This window comes from Pleurodeles waltl, chromosome 2_1 (genome assembly GCF_031143425.1).
Source record: "Pleurodeles waltl isolate 20211129_DDA chromosome 2_1, aPleWal1.hap1.20221129, whole genome shotgun sequence".
In the NCBI taxonomy this organism is placed as follows: domain Eukaryota; kingdom Metazoa; phylum Chordata; class Amphibia; order Caudata; family Salamandridae; genus Pleurodeles; species Pleurodeles waltl.
The window spans coordinates 525954504-525968364 of NC_090438.1; the positions used below are offsets into that span (position 1 = coordinate 525954504).

At 32.4% G+C, this 13861-nt stretch overlaps 3 non-coding genes across 3 annotated transcripts; all 3 read right to left on the reverse strand.

Annotated features, from left to right (window-relative positions):
* Window positions 1-2885: 2885 nt before the first annotated feature.
* TRNAQ-CUG (transfer RNA glutamine (anticodon CUG)) lies at window positions 2886-2958 on the reverse strand. Its single transcript has one exon. It is a non-coding gene; the product is annotated as a tRNA-Gln (tRNA).
* A 4609-nt stretch (window positions 2959-7567) lies between these two features.
* On the reverse strand, window positions 7568-7639 carry TRNAQ-CUG (transfer RNA glutamine (anticodon CUG)). The gene has a single exon. It is a non-coding gene; the product is annotated as a tRNA-Gln (tRNA).
* Window positions 7640-9906: 2267 nt separating this feature from the next.
* On the reverse strand, window positions 9907-9979 carry TRNAQ-CUG (transfer RNA glutamine (anticodon CUG)). Its single transcript has one exon. It is a non-coding gene; the product is annotated as a tRNA-Gln (tRNA).
* Between the last annotated feature and the right edge of the window lie 3882 nt (window positions 9980-13861).

Genomic DNA, 13861 nt, shown 5'->3' on the forward strand with positions numbered 1-13861 from the left:
ATTTAATTAACAAGCCTCCATAAACCATGAGTAGAGGAATCAAAAGTGGGGTATTACTGCGATTGAAGAAATACAGTTTTGATGTTAACCTTGAAACTGAAAAAGGAAACAAACTTCACACTGATTTTCAATGGTAATTCCACAATCAAAAAATACTCTCATTTGATTAGACGTATCATAGGTATTAATCTTGTTTTCTCTTTCAAAATAATGAACATATGAAATGCACTGTAGAAGTTAAGAATATGGTCAGAAAGAAATGAGCAAAAAGTAACTATCTCATTTCCTGGACATAGAGAAGATAGAGGAAAATCTACTTGTGTTAAAATGTGGATAGACAACATCTGTTTCTGATTTTCACCTCTACAGATTCAATATTTAATCATTTGTATTTTATATTTTCATGGAGCTACAAAGAAAGATATGGCTACATAGACATTGATAGCTATATACAAGTTTATATGTATAAGTATATAAAGTGAAGATTATATTTTCTGAGACTAAAATTCTTAAAAGTCAATGGCATATTAAATTCTAAAAGGTTGGAAGGTCCCACCGAGATTTGAAATCGGATCACTGGATTCAGAGTCCAGAGTGCTGACCATTACAGCATGGAACCCTCCATGAGTTTAGATTTTTTGCCATTGTGAAATAAATGAATGCCTCAGTGGGTAGCTGTATTGTTGCTGCAAAAATTATATCCCAATTGGATATTAATAGTAAAAAGAGTTATAATGCTATTTGTATTTTTTGAATGGCATCCTTCCATAAGTATTTTAAATATGTAAAAGATTACCATATTATGAAAGTTATAAAATGTTGTTCGTTTTTGATTGTACAACAATAAAACCTTTTACATTTACAAATTGCTGCAGCAGTATCTCTGTCTCTGGTAGAGGTGGTTCCATGGTATAATGGTTAGCTCTTTGGAATTTGAATTCAATTATCTGACTTCATCTTTAGAGGCCATTTTGTTGCTCACGAACTACTACTCATCTGTCAGCTTTGCTCATTGATTGCACACAGCAAATGCCAGTAGGCTGAAATAGTAATTACATTATTGTTTTCTAAATGTCTTTCAGCTGTTTGCAAGTTGTAGAAACTCAAAATGTGCAATACATGTGACACAAAGGTCTTGTCGAAATACCTAGACATTTTTAAATCACATCCTGTTTTTCTCAAACACATTTCAGAGAGCTAATTCACAACACTACCTTTTTAACCTTCCTCTTATTGATCAGGACAAGATAGCACATTTTAAAGTAGACGCAGTCCTCAAAACAAAACTAGAGGAATCAAAATTGCAGCATTATTGAGATACAAGATTTGTCATTCTTAACATTAGTGTTGAAATTGTGTAGTAGAAAGGTCCTCAGACAGATTTCCAAGAGTCAATCTGCAATCATAAAGTATAATCTTTTGATTAGATGTATTATAGGAAGATACTGATCTGATTTTCTTTTCACCACTATACACAACTCTTGCGCACTGTATAAATCAGCTATATTGTTACAAAAACAATGAGCAAAAAACAACTATCTCAATTTCTGAATATATAGAAAAAAGAGGAAAAGATACTCATGATTCAAATGTGAATAGGCATCAACTCTTTGTTATTTTCACCTCTACTAGCTATGTCTAGTTATGATTTATATGTTTATATTTTGATATAGTCATACACACTCGCACTGCTACATATGCATAAATACTTATGTATAGGGTAATAAGTCACAGTAAGTTCTTAAATATTACATTTTTCAAACCAAAAATTCCAACAAGTAAAGGCAAACAATAATCTTACAGCTCAGGAAGGTCAAACTGAGATGTGAACAGGGATCACTGGATTAAGTGTTCAAGGTGCCTACCATTACATTATGGAAGGCTTCTGTACTAGTGTGAAGTTTCCATTGTGACCGAAGAGAATTCCTCAGTTTGCCGCTTATATGTTATTGCAAAAAAATATCCCATGTGGTAAGTAATATCCAACAAAGTTTAATGTTATATAACTGCTTTGGGCAACATCCTTTCCAAGCCGTTTTAAATATGCAAATGTTTACCAAAATATGAAAGTAATAAAATGCAGTTCATCTTAGTTTGCGTAATATTAAAAACTACCATCTTTCCAAATTGCTGCAGCAATCTGTGCTTTTTTTTTATCATGAGTGGTTCTATGATGTAATGGTTAGCACTTGCGCCTTTGAATCCAGCTATCTGAGTTCAAATCGCTGTGGGCCATTTTACAAATGTATCAGGGGTTTTTTCAAACTCATTTCAGAAGGATTACTCAAGACACTACATTTTTTAATCTTCTGTTTACTGATAATGTAAATGGGGCATGATTTAATTAACAAGCCTCCATAAACCATGAGTAGAGGAATCAAAAGTGGGGTATTACTGTGATTGAAGAAATACAGTTTTGATGTTAACCTTGAAACTGAAAAAGGAAACAAACTTCACACTGATTTTCAATGGTAATTCCACAATCAAAAAATACTCTCATTTGATTAGACGTATCATAGGTATTAATCTTGTTTTCTCTTTTAAAATAATTAACATATGAAATGTACTGTAGAAGTTAAGAATATGGTCAGAAAGAAATGAGCAAAAAGAAACTATCTAATTTCCTGGACATGGAGAAGATAGAGGAAAATCTACTTGTGTTAAAATGTGGATAGACAACATCTGTTTCTGATTTTCACCTCTACAGATTCAATATTTAATCATTTGTATTTTATATTTTCATGGAGCTACAAAGAAAGATATGGCTACATACACATCAATAGCTATATACAAGTTTATATGTATAAGTATATAAAGTGAAGATTATATTTTCTGAGACTAAAATTCTTAAAAGTCAATGGCATATTAAATTCTAAAAGGTTGGAAGGTCCCACCGAGATTTGAACTCGGATCACTGGATTCAGAGTCCAGAGTGCTGACAATTACACCATGGAAACCTCCATGAGTTGAGATTTTTTGCCATTGTGAAAGAAGAGAATGCCTCAGTTGGTAGCTTTATTGTTGCTGCAAAAACTATATCCCAATTGGATATTAATAGTAAAAAGAGCTATAATGCTATTTGTATTTTTTGAATGGCATCCTTCCATAAGTATTTTAAATATGTAAAAGTTTACCATATTATGAAAGTTATAAAATGTTGTTCGTTTTTGATTGTACAACAATAAAACCTTTTAAATTTACAAATTGCTGCAGCAGTATCTCTGTCTCTGGTAGAGGTGGTTCCATGGTATAATGGTTAGCTCTTTGAAATTTGAATTAAATTAACTGACTTCATCTTTAGTGGGCCGTTTTGTTGCTCATGAACTACTACTCATCTGTCAGCTGTGCTCATTGATTGCACACAGCAAATACCAGTAGGCTGAAATAGTCATTACATTATTGTTTTCTAAATGTCTTTCAGCTGTTTGCAAGTTGTAGAAACTCAAAATGTGCAATACATGTGACACAAAGGTCTTGTCAAAATACCTAGACATTTTTAAATCATATCCTGTTTCTCTCAAACACATTTCAGAGAGCTAATTCACAACACTACCTTTTTAACCTTCCTGTTATTGATCAGGACAAGATAGCACATTTTAAAGTAGACGCAGTCCTCAAAACAAAACTAGAGGAATCAAAATTGCAGCATTATTGAGATACAAGATTTGTCATTCTGAACATTAGTGTTGGAAATGTGTAGTACAAAGGTCCTCAGACAGATTTCCAAGAGTCAATCTGCAATCATAAAGTATAATCTTTTGATTAGATGTATTATAGGTAGATACTGATCTGATTTTCTTTTCACCACTATACACAACTCATGCGCACTGTATAAATCAGCTATATTGTTACAAAAACAATGAGCAAAAAACAACTATCTCAATTTCTGAATATATAGAAAAAAGAGGAAAAGATACTCATGATTCAAATGTGGATAAGCATCAACTCTTTGTTATTTTCACCTCTACTAGCTATATTTAGTTATGATTTATATGTTTATATTTTAATATAGTCTTACACACTCGCACTGCTACATATGCATAAATACTTATCTATAGGGTAATAAGTCACAGTAAGTTCTTAAATATTACATTTTTCAAACCAAAAATTCCAACAAGTAAAGGCAAACAATAATCTTACAGCTCAGGAAGGTCAAACTGAAATTTGAACAGGGATCACTGGATTAAGTGTTCAAGGTGCCTACCATTACATTATGGACGGCTTCTGTACTAGTGTGAAGTTTCCATTGTTACCGAAGATAATTCCTCAGTTTGCCGCTTATATGTTATTGCAAAAAGATACCCCATGTGGTAAGGAATATCCAACAAAGTTTAATGTTATATAACTGCTTTGGGCAACATCCTTTCCAAGCAGTTTTAAATATGCAAATGTGTACCAAAATATGAAATTAATAAAATGCTGTTCATCTTAGTTTGCGTAATATTAAAAACTACCACATTTCAAAATTGCTGCAGCAATTTGTGCTTTTTTTTTTTAGCATGAGTGGTTCTATGATGTAATGGTTAGCACTTGGGCCTTTGAATCCAGCTATCTGAGTTCAAATCGCTGTGGGGCCATTTTACAAATATATCAGGGGGTTTTTCAAACTCATTTCAGAAGGATTACTCAAGACACTACATTTTTAAATCTTCTGTTTACTGATAATGTAAATGGGGCATAATTTAATTAACAAGCCTCCATAAACCATGAGTAGAGGAATCAAAAGTGGGGTATTACTGCGATTGAAGAAATACAGTTTTGATGTTAACCTTGAAACTGAAAAAGGAAACAAACTTCACACTGATTTTCAATGGTAATTCCACAATCAAAAAATACTCTCATTTGATTAGACGTATCATAGGTATTAATCTTGTTTTCTCTTTCAAAATAATGAACATATGAAATGCACTGTAGAAGTTAAGAATATGGTCAGAAAGAAATGAGCAAAAAGTAACTATCTCATTTCCTGGACATAGAGAAGATAGAGGAAAATCTACTTGTGTTAAAATGTGGATAGACAACATCTGTTTCTGATTTTCACCTCTACAGATTCAATATTTAATCATTTGTATTTTATATTTTCATGGAGCTACAAAGAAAGATATGGCTACATAGACATTGATAGCTATATACAAGTTTATATGTATAAGTATATAAAGTGAAGATTATATTTTCTGAGACTAAAATTCTTAAAAGTCAATGGCATATTAAATTCTAAAAGGTTGGAAGGTCCCACCGAGATTTGAAATCGGATCACTGGATTCAGAGTCCAGAGTGCTGACCATTACAGCATGGAACCCTCCATGAGTTTAGATTTTTTGCCATTGTGAAATAAATGAATGCCTCAGTGGGTAGCTGTATTGTTGCTGCAAAAATTATATCCCAATTGGATATTAATAGTAAAAAGAGTTATAATGCTATTTGTATTTTTTGAATGGCATCCTTCCATAAGTATTTTAAATATGTAAAAGATTACCATATTATGAAAGTTATAAAATGTTGTTCGTTTTTGATTGTACAACAATAAAACCTTTTACATTTACAAATTGCTGCAGCAGTATCTCTGTCTCTGGTAGAGGTGGTTCCATGGTATAATGGTTAGCTCTTTGAAATTTGAATTAAATTATCTGACTTCATCTTTAGTGGGCCGTTTTGTTGCTCATGAACTACTACTCATCTGTCAGTTTGCTCATTGATTGCACACAGCAAATGCCAGTAGGCTGAAGTAGTCATTACATTATTGTTTTCTAAATGTCTTTCAGCTGTTTGCAAATTGTAGAAACTCAAAATGTGCAATACATGTGACACAAAGGTCTTGTCAAAATACCTAGACATTTTTAAATCATATCCTGTTTTTCTCAAACACATTTCAGAGAGCTAATTCACAACACTACCTTTTTAACCTTCCTGTTATTGATCAGGACAAGATAGCACATTTTAAAGTAGACGCAGTCCTCAAAACAAAACTAGAGGAATCAAAATTGCAGCATTATTGAGATACAAGATTTGTCATTCTGAACATTAGTGTTGGAATTGTGTAGTAGAAAGGTCCTCAGACAGATTTCCAAGAGTCAATCTGCAATCATAAAGTATAATCTTTTGATTAGATGTATTATAGGTAGATACTGATCTGATTTTCTTTTCACCACTATACACAACTCTTGCGCACTGTATAAATCAGCTATATTGTTACAAAAACAATGAGCAAAAAACAACTATCTCAATTTCTGAATATATAGAAAAAAGAGGAAAAGATACTCATGATTCAAATGTGGATAGGCATCAACTCTTTGTTATTTTCACCTCTACTAGCTATGTTTAGTTTTGATTTATATGTTTATATTTTAATATAGTCATACACACTCGCACTGCTACATATGCATAAATACTTATCTATAGGGTAATAAGTCACAGTAAGTTCTTAAATATTAAATTTTTCAAACCAAAAATTCCAACAAGTAAAGGCAAACAATAATCTTACAGCTCAGGAAGGTCAAACTGAAATTTGAACAGGGATCACTGGATTAAGTGTTCAAGGTGCCTACCATTACATTATGGACGGCTTCTGTACTAGTGTGAAGTTTCCATTGTTACCGAAGATAATTCCTCAGTTTGCCGCTTATATGTTATTGCAAAAAGATACCCCATGTGGTAACGAATATCCAACAAAGTTTAATGTTATATAACTGCTTTGGGCAACATCCTTTCCAAGCAGTTTTAAATATGCAAATGTTTACCAAAATATGAAATTAATAAAATGCTGTTCATCTTAGTTTGCGTAATATTAAAAACTACCATATTTCAAAATTGCTGCAGCAATTTGTGCTTTTTTTTTCAGCATGAGTGGTTCTATGATGTAATGGTTAGCACTTGGGCCTTTGAATCCAGCTATCTGAGTTCAAATCGCTGTGGGGCCATTTCACAAATATATCAGGGTTTTTTTCAAACTCATTTCAGAAGGATTACTCAAGACACTACATTTTTAAATCTTCTGTTTACTGATAATGTAAATGGGCCATAATTTAATTAACAAGCCTCCATAAACCATGAGTAGAGGAATCAAAAGTGGGGTATTACTGCGATTGAAGAAATACAGTTTTGATGTTAACCTTGAAACTGAAAAAGGAAACAAACTTCACACTGATTTTCAATGGTAATTCCACAATCAAAAAATACTCTCATTTGATTAGACGTATCATAGGTATTAATCTTGTTTTCTCTTTAAAAATAATTAGCATATGAAATGCACTGTAGAAGTAAAGAATATGGTAAGAAAGAAATGAGCAAAATGTAACTATCTCATTTCCTGGACATAGAGAAGATAGAGGAAAATCTACTTGTGTTAAAATGTGGATAGACAACATCTGTTTCTGATTTTCACCTCTACAGATTCAATATTTAATCATTTGTATTTTATATTTTCATGGAGCTACAAAGAAAGATATGGCTACATAGACATTGATAGCTATATACAAGTTTATATGTATAAGTATATAAAGTGAAGATTATATTTTCTGAGACTAAAATTCTTAAAAGTTAATGGCATATTAAATTCTAAAAGGTTGGAAGGTCCCACCGAGATTTGAACTCGGATCACTGGATTCAGAGTCCAGAGTGCTGACCATTACAGCATGGAACCCTCCATGAGTTTAGATTTTTTGCCATTGTGAAATAAATGAATGCCTCAGTGGGTAGCTTTATTGTTGCTGCAAAAACTATATCCCAATTGGATATTAATAGTGAAAAGAGTTATAATGCTATTTGTATTTTTTGAATGGCATCCTTCCATAAGTATTTTAAATATGTAAAAGATTACCATATTATGAAAGTTATAAAATGTTGTTAGTTTTTGATTGTACAACAATAAAACCTTTTACATTTACAAATTGCTGCAGCAGTATCTCTGTCTCTGGTAGAGGTGGTTCCATGGTATAATGGTTAGCTCTTTGGAATTTGAATTCAATTATCTGACTTCATCTTTAGAGGCCATTTTGTTGCTCACGAACTACTACTCATCTGTCAGCTTTGCTCATTGATTGCACACAGCAAATGCCAGTAGGCTGAAATAGTAATTACATTATTGTTTTCTAAATGTCTTTCAGCTGTTTGCAAGTTGTAGAAACTCAAAATGTGCAATACATGTGACACAAAGGTCTTGTCGAAATACCTAGACATTTTTAAATCACATCCTGTTTTTCTCAAACACATTTCAGAGAGCTAATTCACAACACTACCTTTTTAACCTTCCTGTTATTGATCAGGACAAGATAGCACATTTTAAAGTAGACGCAGTCCTCAAAACAAAACTAGAGGAATCAAAATTGCAGCATTATTGAGATACAAGATTTGTCATTCTTAACATTAGTGTTGAAATTGTGTAGTAGAAAGGTCCTCAGACAGATTTCCAAGAGTCAATCTGCAATCATAAAGTATAATCTTTTGATTAGATGTATTATAGGAAGATACTGATCTGATTTTCTTTTCACCACTATACACAACTCTTGCGCACTGTATAAATCAGCTATATTGTTACAAAAACAATGAGCAAAAAACAACTATCTCAATTTCTGAATATATAGAAAAAAGAGGAAAAGATACTCATGATTCAAATGTGAATAGGCATCAACTCTTTGTTATTTTCACCTCTACTAGCTATGTCTAGTTATGATTTATATGTTTATATTTTGATATAGTCATACACACTCGCACTGCTACATATGCATAAATACTTATGTATAGGGTAATAAGTCACAGTAAGTTCTTAAATATTACATTTTTCAAACCAAAAATTCCAACAAGTAAAGGCAAACAATAATCTTACAGCTCAGGAAGGTCAAACTGAGATGTGAACAGGGATCACTGGATTAAGTGTTCAAGGTGCCTACCATTACATTATGGAAGGCTTCTGTACTAGTGTGAAGTTTCCATTGTGACCGAAGAGAATTCCTCAGTTTGCCGCTTATATGTTATTGCAAAAAAATATCCCATGTGGTAAGTAATATCCAACAAAGTTTAATGTTATATAACTGCTTTGGGCAACATCCTTTCCAAGCCGTTTTAAATATGCAAATGTTTACCAAAATATGAAAGTAATAAAATGCAGTTCATCTTAGTTTGCGTAATATTAAAAACTACCATCTTTCCAAATTGCTGCAGCAATCTGTGCTTTTTTTTTATCATGAGTGGTTCTATGATGTAATGGTTAGCACTTGCGCCTTTGAATCCAGCTATCTGAGTTCAAATCGCTGTGGGGCCATTTTACAAATGTATCAGGGGTTTTTTCAAACTCATTTCAGAAGGATTACTCAAGACACTACATTTTTTAATCTTCTGTTTACTGATAATGTAAATGGGGCATGATTTAATTAACAAGCCTCCATAAACCATGAGTAGAGGAATCAAAAGTGGGGTATTACTGTGATTGAAGAAATACAGTTTTGATGTTAACCTTGAAACTGAAAAAGGAAACAAACTTCACACTGATTTTCAATGGTAATTCCACAATCAAAAAATACTCTCATTTGATTAGACGTATCATAGGTATTAATCTTGTTTTCTCTTTTAAAATAATTAACATATGAAATGTACTGTAGAAGTTAAGAATATGGTCAGAAAGAAATGAGCAAAAAGAAACTATCTAATTTCCTGGACATGGAGAAGATAGAGGAAAATCTACTTGTGTTAAAATGTGGATAGACAACATCTGTTTCTGATTTTCACCTCTACAGATTCAATATTTAATCATTTGTATTTTATATTTTCATGGAGCTTCAAAGAAAGATATGGCTACATACACATCAATAGCTATATACAAGTTTATATGTATAAGTATATAAAGGGAAGATGATGTTTTCTGAGACTAAAATTCTTAAAAGTCAATGGCATATTAAATTCTAAAAGGTTGGAAGGTCCCACCGAGATTTGAACTCGGATCACTGGATTCAGAGTCCAGAGTGCTGACAATTACACCATGGAAACCTCCATGAGTTGAGATTTTTTGCCATTGTGAAAGAAGAGAATGCCTCAGTTGGTAGCTTTATTGTTGCTGCAAAAACTATATCCCAATTGGATATTAATAGTAAAAAGAGCTATAATGCTATTTGTATTTTTTGAATGGCATCCTTCCATAAGTATTTTAAATATGTAAAAGTTTACCATATTATGAAAGTTATAAAATGTTGTTCGTTTTTGATTGTACAACAATAAAACCTTTTAAATTTACAAATTGCTGCAGCAGTATCTCTGTCTCTGGTAGAGGTGGTTCCATGGTATAATGGTTAGCTCTTTGAAATTTGAATTAAATTAACTGACTTCATCTTTAGTGGGCCGTTTTGTTGCTCATGAACTACTACTCATCTGTCAGCTGTGCTCATTGATTGCACACAGCAAATACCAGTAGGCTGAAATAGTCATTACATTATTGTTTTCTAAATGTCTTTCAGCTATTTGCAAGTTGTAGAAACTCAAAATGTGCAATACATGTGACACAAAGGTCTTGTCAAAATACCTAGACATTTTTAAATCATATCCTGTTTCTCTCAAACACATTTCAGAGAGCTAATTCACAACACTACCTTTTTAACCTTCCTGTTATTGATCAGGACAAGATAGCACATTTTAAAGTAGACGCAGTCCTCAAAACAAAACTAGAGGAATCAAAATTGCAGCATTATTGAGATACAAGATTTGTCATTCTGAACATTAGTGTTGGAAATGTGTAGTACAAAGGTCCTCAGACAGATTTCCAAGAGTCAATCTGCAATCATAAAGTATAATCTTTTGATTAGATGTATTATAGGTAGATACTGATCTGATTTTCTTTTCACCACTATACACAACTCATGCGCACTGTATAAATCAGCTATATTGTTACAAAAACAATGAGCAAAAAACAACTATCTCAATTTCTGAATATATAGAAAAAAGAGGAAAAGATACTCATGATTCAAATGTGGATAAGCATCAACTCTTTGTTATTTTCACCTCTACTAGCTATATTTAGTTATGATTTATATGTTTATATTTTAATATAGTCATACACACTCGCACTGCTACATATGCATAAATACTTATCTATAGGGTAATAAGTCACAGTAAGTTCTTAAATATTACATTTTTCAAACCAAAAATTCCAACAAGTAAAGGCAAACAATAATCTTACAGCTCAGGAAGGTCAAACTGAAATGTGAACAGGGATCACTGGATTAAGTGTTCAAGGTGCCTACCATTACATTATGGACGGCTTCTGTACTAGTGTGAAGTTTCCATTGTTACCGAAGATAATTCCTCAGTTTGCCGCTTATATGTTATTGCAAAAAGATACCCCATGTGGTAAGGAATATCCAACAAAGTTTAATGTTATATAACTGCTTTGGGCAACATCCTTTCCAAGCAGTTTTAAATATGCAAATGTGTACCAAAATATGAAATTAATAAAATGCTGTTCATCTTAGTTTGCGTAATATTAAAAACTACCACATTTCAAAATTGCTGCAGCAATTTGTGCTTTTTTTTTTTAGCATGAGTGGTTCTATGATGTAATGGTTAGCACTTGGGCCTTTGAATCCAGCTATCTGAGTTCAAATCGCTGTGGGGCCATTTTACAAATATATCAGGGGTTTTTTCAAACTCATTTCAGAAGGATTACTCAAGACACTACATTTTTAAATCTTCTGTTTACTGATAATGTAAATGGGGCATAATTTAATTAACAAGCCTCCATAAACCATGAGTAGAGGAATCAAAAGTGGGGTATTACTGCGATTGAAGAAATACAGTTTTGATGTTAACCTTGAAACTGAAAAAGGAAACAAACTTCACACTGATTTTCAATGGTAATTCCACAATCAAAAAATACTCTCATTTGATTAGACGTATCATAGGTATTAATCTTGTTTTCTCTTTCAAAATAATGAACATATGAAATGCACTGTAGAAGTTAAGAATATGGTCAGAAAGAAATGAGCAAAAAGTAACTATCTCATTTCCTGGACATAGAGAAGATAGAGGAAAATCTACTTGTGTTAAAATGTGGATAGACAACATCTGTTTCTGATTTTCACCTCTACAGATTCAATATTTAATCATTTGTATTTTATATTTTCATGGAGCTACAAAGAAAGATATGGCTACATAGACATTGATAGCTATATACAAGTTTATATGTATAAGTATATAAAGTGAAGATTATATTTTCAGAGACTAAAATTCTTAAAAGTCAATGGCATATTAAATTCTAAAAGGTTGGAAGGTCCCACCGAGATTTGAAATCGGATCACTGGATTCAGAGTCCAGAGTGCTGACCATTACAGCATGGAACCCTCCATGAGTTTAGATTTTTTGCCATTGTGAAATAAATGAATGCCTCAGTGGGTAGCTGTATTGTTGCTGCAAAAATTATATCCCAATTGGATATTAATAGTAAAAAGAGTTATAATGCTATTTGTATTTTTTGAATGGCATCCTTCCATAAGTATTTTAAATATGTAAAAGATTACCATATTATGAAAGTTATAAAATGTTGTTCGTTTTTGATTGTACAACAATAAAACCTTTTACATTTACAAATTGCTGCAGCAGTATCTCTGTCTCTGGTAGAGGTGGTTCCATGGTATATGGTTAGCTCTTTGGAATTTGAATTCAATTATCTGACTTCATCTTTAGAGGCCATTTTGTTGCTCACGAACTACTACTCATCTGTCAGCTTTGCTCATTGATTGCACACAGCAAATGCCAGTAGGCTGAAATAGTAATTACATTATTGTTTTCTAAATGTCTTTCAGCTGTTTGCAAGTTGTAGAAACTCAAAATGTGCAATACATGTGACACAAAGGTCTTGTCGAAATACCTAGACATTTTTAAATCACATCCTGTTTTTCTCAAACACATTTCAGAGAGCTAATTCACAACACTACCTTTTTAACCTTCCTGTTATTGATCAGGACAAGATAGCACATTTTAAAGTAGACGCAGTCCTCAAAACAAAACTAGAGGAATCAAAATTGCAGCATTATTGAGATACAAGATTTGTCATTCTGAACATTAGTGTTGAAATTGTGTAGTAGAAAGGTCCTCAGACAGATTTCCAAGAGTCAATCTGCAATCATAAAGTATAGTCTTTTGATTAGATGTATTATAGGAAGATACTGATCTGATTTTCTTTTCACCACTATACACAACTCTTGCGCACTGTATAAATCAGCTATATTGTTACAAAAACAATGAGCAAAAAACAACTATCTCAATTTCTGAATATATAGAAAAAAGAGGAAAAGATACTCATGATTCAAATGTGGATAGGCATCCACTCTTTGTTATTTTCACCTCTACTAGCTACGTTTAGTTATGATTTATATGTTTATATTTTGATATAGTCATACACACTCGCACTGCTACATATGCATAAATACTTATGTATAGGGTAATAAGTCACAGTAAGTTCTTAAATATTACATTTTTCAAACCAAAAATTCCAACAAGTAAAGGCAAACAATAATCTTACAGCTCAGGAAGGTCAAACTGAGATGTGAACAGGGATCACTGGATTAAGTGTTCAAGGTGCCTACCATTACATTATGGAAGGCTTCTGTACTAGTGTGAAGTTTCCATTGTGACCGAAGAGAATTCCTCAGTTTGCCGCTTATATGTTATTGCAAAAAGATATCCCATGTGGTAAGTAATATCCAACAAAGTTTAATGTTATATAACTGCTTTGGGCAACATCCTTTCCAAGCCGTTTTAAATATGCAAATGTTTACCAAAATATGAAAGTAATAAAATGCAGTTCATCTTAGTTTGCGTAATATTAAAAACTACCATCTTTCCAAATTGCTGCAGCAATCTGTGCTTTTTTTTTATCATG